Raw genomic sequence first — 9,589 nt, 5'->3', positions numbered from 1 at the left:
GAGCAGCTTTTGACCTGTGTGCCTGCATTTTTAGCAGTTTATGCTCCAAACTTTATGACCATTGTTGGTGGTAGTAGTGTCCTTAGGGGGACTAATTATGTGGTGTGATGTCTGGTACTGTTCAAGGATGCTTATACTTTTCATTTGGGATGAAAAAAAATTTTTAACTGATTTGTCACCATTTTAAAAAACAAGCTGCTGGGAGTTCCCATCGTGGTGCAGTGGTTAATGAATCAGACTAGGAACCATGAGGTTGTGGGTTTGGTCCCTGATCAGTGGGTTAAAGATCCGGCGTTGCCATGAGCTGTGGTGTGGGTCGAAGACTCGGCTCGGATCCTGCATTGCTGTGGCTCTGGCATAGACCGGTGGCTACAGCTCCAATTCGACCCCTAGCCTGGGAACCTCCATATGCCTCAGAAGCGGCCCTAGAAAAGGCAAAGAAATACAAAAAATAAAAAATAAAATAAGAAACCATCTGCAAATAGCTACCACACATAAAGAATTCTTGAAGAATAAGGTTAAATTGGGGCAGACTGTTTACTTCAGAGGGAAACAGGAAAGCTATGATGATCTGGGACTCAAAGTCTGTAAAACAAAAACAGAGCTTGTTAATAGTGCTAGAGCGTCGTTTCCTCTAATAATAAGGGTTCTGCACAGGTCCTGCATAACTCCCGCATAGGTGCTCATAGAAGTATTCTGCGCAGCCAGCCTTGACTGTGGTCTCACATTAAGTCAATTGCAATGGACCTGTGGAGTCAATTTCAAAGTTTTACTGTTCTGGGTAATATGAATTGCTTCATCTTCTTCAGAGAAATCACATTAAAATAAGCATCATAGGAAAATGTAGTTGTGGCCTCCCCAGCATTCATTATCTCCTTTCTAATGGGATCCAGAGCATCCCAACTTTGTAGGTTGGTTGGAACTGATTTCACAGGAGCTCTGGGGATGGGCCATAGTCATGGCGGTGGGATAGGATGATGATTCAAACTGTGTCAAAGGGACAGGAAGGAGATGTTTGATGAGGAGCGTCTGGAGAAGAATATTACTCCCTCTCTCGAGAATGCCACCAAAAGATGCTCTCTTCTCCCACTGGGTGTGGATGGGAAGCAGTTAGTTCTAGCTGGTGCTTGTGGCATGGTGCTGTTATGAAGAGTGACAGCTTTAGGTTGATTCTGCCACCTGGGGAAGGCAGAGTAGAGAAACAGAAATTAAGTGGCATCATGGAGTTCCCGTTATGGCTCGGTGGAAACGAATATGACTAGTATCTATGAGGACGCAGGTTCAATCCCTGGCCTCCCTCAGTGGGTTAAGGATCCTGTGTTACTGTGAGCTACGTGGCTTGGATCTGGTGTTGCTGAAGCTGTGGTGTAGGCCAGTGGCTATAGTTCTGACCCCTAACCTGGAACTTCCACAGGCCTCATATCTGGCCCCCTCAAAATACAGAAATAAAGTGGCATCGTTAAACTACTAGGCCACACTTTGCCTATTCGGGCCCTTGGGTCAGCAGCATGGAGATGGAGCACCAGTGACCAAAATTTACTGGGGGTGATGCCAGTGAAAGGCAAAGGCGGAGGAAGCATACTGGCCTGTGCCACTTGTGAAAGCAGAGGGGGAGGACTCAGGATTGGGCAGGGGAAGCCTAGACTGTGGTGCAGATTTTATATAGTATTGGCCAAACCAAAAGGGAAATATAGAGCAAAATTTGCTAGTTGGAGCAGAAATGCCCAGGCCCTCGTATTGCTGCTGTGCTCATGGACCAGGGCCTCCCAGAAAGAGTGTGGTCCCAGCTCGGGACTCTGGGGGACCCTGAATGCCCAGTAGCTTGTCCTGTCACTTGGTTATATTCTTCACAGTTGACAGTTCACCCTTTGTGGAAGGAAGATCCACACAGTGTATTTCCTCTGTCCTGGACATCGTAAGCCACTCGAACCACCAAATCTCTTTGTTGTTGTTATTATTATTATTACTGAAACAATCTGACTTCAGTTTTCTGTTACTTGTGACCAAAGGACTTCCAACTAGTATAGGAAGTAATATTTTTAGATTTAAAATATTATCAGCTCACTTACACACTTAGGAAACAATGTATTTTATTTATGTTATCTCTTATCTTTAAAAACCAACAAAAAAATGAATAAACTCAGCATATATCACAGAACTGATATGTAGTTTGTAGATATTAAAAAGTTACTACGATTGATATCCATTACCGTTGCATTGCTTGTCAGTATTTAATAGTGGTAATTGAGTTTTTAGTGCCCAAATCTGCTTTTTTTTTGGCATAGAAGATCATATTTATAGTTCCTTATGTTTGTGCTAATATTCAGTTTATAAAAGATATAAATTTTACAGTCCAGTTTTTTTAAGCTATTACTTTTAACCTCACAAATCTTGTTACTATATTTACAAAGGATATTGTGTTACAATTTTAAACACTTTGTTACTTAACTAACAATTAGCTTATAAATTTGATGGATTTAATCTCTTAAATGTTATCGCTATTTAGAAATTTCATTAACTAGATTTTCTTAGACATTTCACTCTATCATTGCCAATTTGATAAACTGATTCTCTCAAATATTTCAAACTCCTGATAAGGCAAACTTATAAATCCACCATGCAAGATATTTGTAATCATCATAAAGTTCTTGTAAATTTAGTAAATCTGATTTATGTTTAGTAGAGCAGATCCTCTTATCCATTAACATCTTTTTTCCCCCCAAAACATTTATTTTTTAGCTTTATTTCTCATCACAAAACTAGTAAATGTTTGGTGCAGAATATCAGAAGAACACAGATAAGAAAAACAAAATTGCTTATGAGCACATTAAATGGAATATCTATTGTTATTCCAATTTAATAATTCTGGCTATAGATTAAGTTTTGGTCTTTTCTAGAGTGAGATATTTCAAACATCCTAAAACAGCTAAAGCATATACAAAGCAGCACAATGACTATAAAACAGCTCACACTGAAAGATGAACTCTACTTGAGTATATACTTTTCTGGAGTTGGATACTCAGTTATCCAACTAAAGGGAGCCGATTACCATCAAAAGTCTGCTGTGTGTGACAGAGAAAGACAAATACTACTGCAGGATCTTATATACATGTGGAATCTTAAAAAAAAAAAAGTACTATTTGTAGAAACACAGAGTAGAAGGGTGTCAGGGGCTGGAGGATGGGAGAAATGGGGAGAGATGCTGGTCAATGGGTAGATGCCTTCAGTTATAATTTCTGGGATCTAATGTACAGGATAGTGAGTATGGTTAATAGCTCTGTGTTGTATACTTGAAGTTCACCAAGAGAATAGATCTTAGTGTTTCCCTCACTCTCTCTCTCTCACACACACACATATACACACACATAACTGTATGAGGTTATAGATGTGTTAGTTAATCTAATTGTGGTAATCATTCCACAAAGTATATGCATATCAAATCATCACATTGTACATTTTAAATATATATAATTTTACTTGTCAATTCTAAAGCTGGGGAAAAAAGAGAGAGAGAGAGAGTGAGAGAGAGAGAGAGAGAGTGAGAGAGAGAGAGAGTCTGCTGTACTTCTTGTTGGTTAAAACTTAGGACCATGAAAAGGGTCCTGGTCCAAGTCTGGGTAAGGAATGTGGCCTGAGACTAGCACCCAGGTACTACTTCAAGGATGGCACTACCTGAGCACATTCTCTGAGTCCCTTATTGTCCTCTGGTTTTAGAGGCTTTATCTCTGACAGACTCCAAGCCTGCAATTTTCATCTGGGATAAAATTTAGTTTCATAGTTCAAAGTGTTATGAATGTCTTTTGTGTGCCCTTTGAGTTTCATCCTGACCCCAATTTTCAAATTTTTATTATTTGATTTACACAGACAGAATTCTGAATCCTATACCTAAATTGCAACTTGCTGCTCTGTTATCTGATTAGCCATACAAATTCAGCACCCTCATTATATATATATATGTTCTTTGTCTCAGCTATTTCTCTTCCAAAGTAATATATTGAAATAGAGGACATCTCTGTTCTAAAGAGTTATCTTTCTATTAGAGACAGCTAAGACATCTACATAAATCACCTGTAAAAAGGGCAAAAATAAAGGCTGCTCTAAAAGCGTTATAAGCAAATTTCCATGAGGTCTCTGTGGCTGAGAGAATTCTAAAACAGCCCCTATGAATGTTGCCCTCATTGTTACTCCTGTTATTATGTTACCTTAGCTGACAAAAGAGGACTTTCCAGGTATAACTAAGGTTACCAATCATTTGACCGTAAGATTGGGAGGTTATCCAGACGGGCCAATCTCATCATAGGAGCCCTTCATGAGCCCAGCAAGCTCCCGCTACACGACTCTGCTACAGGAGCCCTTTAAAAGCAGGGAGTCTTTTCTGGCTGGTGGCAGAAGGGGAGTTGGGGAGATTGGAAGGCTGAGAAGGAGTGGATGTGAAGGAAGCTGTTGTCAGGATGGAGGGAGCCTTAGAGCAAGGACCTGAGAGTGGCCTTTAGTTGCTGAGCGTGGTCCCTAAGGGACAGCCACCAAGGGAGTGGGGACGTCAGCCCTCTAATCACAAGGAACTGAATTCTGCCAACAATCTGAATGTTTGGAGGGAAGATCCAATTAAAAGCCCAATTGGACCAACTCCTGGATTTCAGTCCTGTGAGACCCTAAGCAGAGAACCCAGTTGAGTCTGTCCAGACTTCTGACCCTCAGAACTGGGAGCTAATAAGTAGACAATGCTTTAAGTTGCTCTTTTCCTGGTAATTTATTATTCAGCCATTGAAAACTAATGCACTCATGTAGGTAAAATCTCTACTCAAGCCCAAGGACTCAGTTTATTAAAATACACACACACACACACACACACACACACACACACACACACACGCACGCATATATATATATATATATATATATATATATGAGAGAGAGAGAGAGAGAGAGAGAGAGAGGCATCTTTAATGTAGGGAGGTCTTAGGATATAAGATCTAGTAGTTTTTTTTTGTTTTTGTTTTTGTTTTTTTTTTTTTTATTCTGGTGGAACCAGGCAGTGAGACTAGAAGGCTCCATCTTGGTTGACATAGGGAGGGTTTAGAAATGTGGGTAAATGACTTATCCGGAGAAATTTCAAAGACCCACAGTTTTCCTTTATTGGCCTTGCCAGAAACATCTATGCCATTTTCTTTTTGGCATAAGGCATTAAAATGAAATGTCTTCTAGACTGGGTTAGCATACTCTGCCATTTATTAGTGAGAAATAATTTGGCTTATGTTGTTATTTCCAGTTGGCAAAACCTAGCAAGGCCCTGGTCCAGGTTGATAATGGCTGGTCCAGGTGGGGGCCACAGAGAGGAGCCGTGAACCATGCAGATGGAGGCGCACCCCGCTGAGGCAAGGATCGGGGTGCAGGAACGCCATGGAGGGGGTCCAGCACGTATGACTGGGCTGGTGTTTTGTCAAGAGCTTCTCTGGGCCTGAAGAAACATGACAGCAAACACTGTCTGCCTTTTATTTCCCCCATGTACAAAGAAAGGGAAAGAAAATTCTGAAACAACCACTTTTATGTCGTGTGTGCTTTCTCCTCCTTATTCTTTCTGGGAACTAATAATGACCTGGTCCTACAGTGTCTTTAACTCCTAGAGCACTTTAACATTTTCAAAGCACAGTCTGTACAAAGATCTTTCACTTCCTGACTGGACATGAGGATGAAGTTTATAGTCTTTTTATTGCTACTATTTTGACATTTTTATATACTTCCCCACATAGCATAGAGCATGTTACCCCCCTAATTGCGTTTATATGCTACTTGACTTAAAGATTGTTTCAAACCATCTTGCTCCTAAATCATTTTTATTTTTAGACAGTCGGAACAAGGGATAGGTGGTTTTTAAAAAAGTATCAGAGTGTTCAAGCTGATGGGATTATTTTTTACTCTTTTCTGTTGTTCCTGCACCTAAAATAAGACTAGCAGTTTTTAAAGAACTGAGATAAAAGGGGTTTTGAGTTTTTATCTTATTTAAGCCTAATTATTATATGTATAAAAACACATTTAAATACATAAATATTTAAATATTTAAATACACTTTGTCTTCTAGATTAGCTGAGCAGATAATATGTTTTATTTATTTATTCATTTTATTTTATTTTTTTGTCTTTTTTTGCTATTTCTTGGGCCGCTCCCATGGCATATGGAGGTTCCCAGGCTAGGGGTCGAATCCGAGCTGTAGCCACCAGCCTATGCCAGAGCCACAACAACACTGGATCCAAGCCGCGTCTGCAACCTACACCACAGCTCATGGCAACACCGGATCGTTAACCCACTGAGCAAGGGCAGGGACCGAACCCGCAACCTCATGGTTCCTAGTCAGATTCGTTAACCACTGCACCACGACGGGAACTCCTGAGCAGATAATATTATTTTGAGGTACTTTCCTTGTATCTGTTTGCATTAACTAATTTCTTTTTTACAAGGATTTAGATTGGACAGTATGCCTGATGATCTCATTACTGTATTTTTATAAGTGATAATAACAGTTAACATCTGTGAGATGTCCTTAGTGCACCAAGAGTTTTAGAGAATCTGTAACATGGCACTTGTTGACTCACAGTCTTATTCAAGAACATATTATTCTCTACCTTATCATTTTAGTGGTGAGAAAATAAATCAATTTTTCAAAACATTTTATTCCCATTTTTTTACCTTAGTTATCCACTAAAGTTTCATTTCACTCTTTTTAACATTTTCTATTTATTTATTTATTTAAAAAATTTTTGTCTTTTCTAGGGCTGTACCCACGGCATATGGAAATTCCTAGGCTAGAGGTCTAATTGGAGCTGTAGACACCGGCCGATGCCACAGCCACAGCAACGTGGGATCCAAGCCACATCTGCAACCTACACCACAGCTCATGGCAATGCCGGATCCTTAATCCACTGATTGAGGCCATGGATCAAACCCACAACCTCATGGTTCCTAGTCCGATTCGTTAACTGAATCGTTAGCTGAGCCACGATGAGAACTCCTAACATTTTTATTTTATTTTTTTATTTTAACATAGTTTTTGTTATAAAAAGCCTGACAGAATAATGATTATAAACATATACTTTTCATAACAGGAATTAAGTCCCTCATTAAGCACTGGGTATTCAGAGTGTAGAGACATAATTTCTCAGGTCCATAGTTCCTGGCCTCAAGGACTCAACTTGTGAAAAGGTGAAAGGTATGTAAAAAATAATATTTTGACCTGTATTCATTATGTTGTCAATGATTATGTATTCAGTTTTCTTACAAAGGCATGCATTGAAAGTCAGTATATAGTTTCATGAATGGAACAAGCCAAGTCCTCTTAGAATGTAGGAAAAAGAGGATTTGTTTGAGGAGGAAAGAGCATAGTTATTGCCATTAGGCAGATCGTGGGGCTTATCCTGACTCTGATCTTTATTAAAGTTACCTTGGGCATATTACTTAGTATTTCTAGACTTTGGTTTCCTCATCTATAATAATAATAACAATGACGATAACAAAATTATTATGATTACTCATGGGGAAGTTAAGAATTAAAGCTCCTGATTTATACAAATTGATAAAAAATACTTTATTTTTCTTAATTTGTTATCTGTAATGTCTCCAAACTAAAAATTAATATTAAACTTTCTTATAAAAAGATTCTTAGGCCAAAACATAGCTATTGCTCTGCTAGGGCTGCCAGAACAAACTATCATGGACTGAGTGGCTTAAACAAAAGAATTTATTTCTCAAAGTTCTGGAGGGTGGAGCTCAGGGTGCCAGTGTGGTTGGTTTCTGGGGAAGGCTCTCTTCCTGGCTTATAAAAGGCTGCCTTTCCACTGTGTCCTTACATGTTGGAGAGAGAGAAAGCAAGTTCCCTGGTGTCTTTTTATAAGGGCACTGATCCTTCAGTAGGTAACATTATCCTCGTGATTTCATCTAACCCTGATTACACCCCCAAAACCCCATCTTCAAATACCATCATATTGGGGGTTAGGGCTTAGGCATATAAATTTGGGGGTGTGGGAAACACAAACATTCAGTCTCTAACAATAGGTTTTGATCCACACGTCAAGTAAGGTGACAACATGACTGTAGAGAAAGGAACACACGAGGAGGTTGTCCTAAAGGAAACTTTGATAGGACTTACCGATTAGCCATTGTGCATTGATATCTTATATTCTAAGAATTAAAACATCTTTCCACTTATATGTGGAATCTTAAAAAATAATATGAATGAACTTATTTGAAGAACAGATACAGACTCATGGACTTTGAAAAACTTACGGTTTTCAAATGAGACAGATTGTGATGGGGGAATGGACTGGGGGTTTGGGATGGCATATGCACACTGAGATATATGGAATGCTTGGCAACAGGGTCCTGCTGTATAGCACAGAGAACTCTACCCAATATCCAGTGATAATCTATGCGGGAAAAGAATGTGAAAGAGCACGGATGTGTGTACAGCTGAGTCACTTTGTTGTACAGCAGAAATGATCACAACCTGTAGATCAACTCTACCTCAATAACACTTAAAAAAGCCTCATATATTTCAATTATGGAACGAGTTAGGCTACAAACAAGAGATAGCCCATTTGATGGCATTTTAATCAATGAAGACCTTTGATTATTTTCCACATCAGAGATTTTCAGGCAGGCAGTTCCAGGTTTGATCTGGTGACTTGGTGACACGACCAGACACTCAGGTTCTTTCAGTCCTTTCACTTCACCATCCTCAGCAGAAATGCTTTTATCCTCATGTTGTTCCCTCAAGGTCACCTGGCTGCCACCACCTTCTGGGCATAATGTTCCAACAGCAGCATTTTGAGCAAAAAGGAGGAATGGGCAAAAGTAGAAACCTTTTATGCCACTGGGAAGAAAAGCTTTTCCAGAAACACCTTTTTGGCTCACATTTGTAGCCTGTATCTTGGAAGATGGATGAGGGAAAACGGGGGGTGAGAACAACTGTTGCATTAAGCAAATAATTTTATCTACTAAAAGGGCCTGGTCACTGAAAGTGTGGAGGTTTTCTCCCACGCCAGGCAATTCTCTGTGGCACCAGCTGGGTGTCCTACAACTCACCTCAATTCTGGCACTATTTACCTGGAGATAGCATCAGATCCCACAGGTTAAGGGCTCAGTCCTACAAACCTGTCCCCACCCCCACTCCAGAGCCAATTGCAAGTAGTAGGTCCTCAGTCAGGACTTCTGCGACTTTGGCTACAAAGGATGTTCCCACCACCCTCTCCCTGGGCTTGATTAATTTGCTGGTGCAGCTCGCAGAACTCAGGGAAGCACTTACTTATGCTTACTAGTTTATTAAAGAATGTGATGAAAGATAGTTGAACAGCCAGATAAGAAGATCCCCAAGGCAAGGTCCGTGGAGAGGGGCACAGACCTTCCAGCCCCTCTCAGGCCCACCACTGTTCCAGAAGCTCTGCTTGTTTACCATTCTGGAGGCTCTCTGAAGGCCCTTCCTTTTGCAGTTTTATGGAGGCATTATCACATAGGCATGATCAATTTCAAACTCCTTATATCTCAAAAAAATAAAGAGGGGTGAGATTGAAGATTCCAAGCTTCCAATCCTGGCGTGGTC

At 40.1% G+C, this 9,589-nt stretch overlaps 1 long non-coding RNA gene across 1 annotated transcript in view; it reads right to left on the bottom strand.

Moving 5' to 3' along the window:
• Positions 381 to 9,589, bottom strand: part of LOC106505818 — a 43,352-nt gene continuing 34,143 nt past the window's right edge. The window contains exon 3 of the long non-coding RNA XR_002337928.1: positions 381 to 1,179. This is a non-coding gene — a long non-coding RNA (uncharacterized LOC106505818). The remainder of the gene's footprint in view (positions 1,180 to 9,589) is intronic.

The sequence above is a fragment of the Sus scrofa genome, chromosome 13 (assembly GCF_000003025.6).
Source record: "Sus scrofa isolate TJ Tabasco breed Duroc chromosome 13, Sscrofa11.1, whole genome shotgun sequence".
Taxonomy (NCBI): domain Eukaryota; kingdom Metazoa; phylum Chordata; class Mammalia; order Artiodactyla; family Suidae; genus Sus; species Sus scrofa.
Note: the sequence above shows the minus strand (reverse complement) of the source record. Positions and strands in the feature narration are given on the sequence as shown.